This window comes from Hyaena hyaena, unplaced genomic scaffold (assembly GCF_003009895.1).
Source record: "Hyaena hyaena isolate Hyena2069 unplaced genomic scaffold, ASM300989v1 scaffold_2557, whole genome shotgun sequence".
Lineage (NCBI taxonomy): Eukaryota > Metazoa > Chordata > Mammalia > Carnivora > Hyaenidae > Hyaena > Hyaena hyaena.
In genome coordinates, this window is record NW_024083194.1 from 22552 (window position 1) to 24411 (window position 1860).

The following is a 1860-nucleotide window of genomic DNA, read 5'->3' on the forward strand; positions in this document are numbered from 1 at the left end:
TGGTGCAATCAAACAGAATATCCCTTTCATAGTAATTCCATAAGAAGAAGAAGAGAAAGGAGCTGAAGGGGTACTTGAACAAATAATAGGCGAAACAGGTAATTGAAACCTAAGAGACGCAGAGAACACCCTTTAAACAACTTGAATCGATGTTCTGCATGACATATCATAGTGAAACTGGCAAAATACAAGGGTAGAGAGAGAATTCTGAAAGCAGCTATGGATAAAATGGCCCTAACATACAAAGGGAGACCTATGAGATTAGTTGCACCCTGATTCTAAAACTTGACAGGCCAGAAACGAATGGCAGGAAATCTTCAATGTGATGAAAAGAAAAAATATTCAGCCAAGAATCCTCTATCCAGCAAGCCAGTAATTCAGAATAGAAGCAGAGATAAAGGTTTTCCCAAACAAACAAAAATTGAAATAAATCATCACCACTAAGCCTGCCCTACAAGAAATCCTGAGGAGGACTCTATGACGGAAATGTTGTAGGCAACACAAATATCCAGAGACACCACTACAAGCATGAATTCTACAGAGAACACAATGATTCTAAACCCATATTTTTCAACAACACTGAATTTAAATGGACTAAATGCTCCAATCAAAAGACATAGCATAGAGGAATGGGTAAAAAACAAGATCCATCTATTTGCTGTCTACAAAAGAATCATTTTAGACCTGAGGACACTTTCAGATTGAGACTGAGGATATGGAGAAGTATCTATCATGCTACTGGAAGTCAAAAGAAAGCTGGAGTAGCCATACTTATATCAGACAAACTGGATTTTAAAATTCAGGCAGTAACAAGAGATGAAGAAGGGCATTATATGATAATTACAGGGTCTATTGATCAGGAAAAGCTAACAATTATCAATATGTATGCACCGAATACGGGAGAACCCAAATACATAAAACAACTAATCATAGACAGAAATAATCTTATGCATAAAATGTGCTAATTGCAGGCGAATTTAAAACTCAACTTATAGCAATGGATAGATCAACTAGACAGAAAATCACCAAAGAAACAATGGACTTGAATGACACATTGGACCAGATGGATTTGACAGATATTGTTAGAACTCTACATCCTGGTGTTCGCTTTGGCAGCACATATACTAAAATTGGAATGATACAGAGAAGATTAGCATGGCCCCTGCAAAAGGATGACATGCAAATTTGCGAAGCGTTCCATATTTTTAAAATAAATATTTGCTGTTTAAAAAAAACCTCTACATCCTGAAGTTATGGAATTCAATTTCTTCTCCAGTGCACACGGTACATTCTCCAACATAGATCACATACTGGGACATAAAGCAGCCTTCAAAAATATAAAAGAATTGACATCATACCATGCACACTTTCAGATCACAATGCTATGAAGCTTGAAATCAATCACAGGAAGAAGGCTGGAAAACCTCCAAAAACATGGAGGTTAAAGAACACCGTACTAAAGAACGAATCAGGCCAGTCAGGCAATTAGAGAAGAAATTCAAAAATGTATAGAAACAAATGAAAATGAAAATACAACAATCCAAACTCTATGGGATGCGGCAAAGGCAGTCCTCAGAGGAAAGTACATTGCACTCCAGGCCTATTTCAAGAAATTAGAAAAAGCACAAGTACAAAATCTAACAGCGCACCTAAAGAAATTAGAAGGAGAGCAACAAGGGCACCCCAAACCCAGTAGGAGAAGAAAAATAATAAAAAATCAGCGCAGAGGAGGGCAAGATGGCGGAGAAGTAAGGAGCTCCGTACTTGCACTCGCGCCCATACATCACACAGAAAAGATCTGAAGACATTGGAAACCTTACAAAACCTGAGAGATTGGGAGAAAAAAGACGCAGAATCCAC

At 37.7% G+C, this 1860-nt stretch overlaps 1 non-coding gene across 1 annotated transcript; it reads left to right on the forward strand.

The window, feature by feature from the left end:
• Positions 1-1100: 1100 nt before the first annotated feature.
• On the forward strand, positions 1101-1207 carry LOC120227592. The gene has a single exon (XR_005527291.1). It is a non-coding gene; the product is annotated as a U6 spliceosomal RNA (small nuclear RNA).
• Positions 1208-1860: the final 653 nt, after the last annotated feature.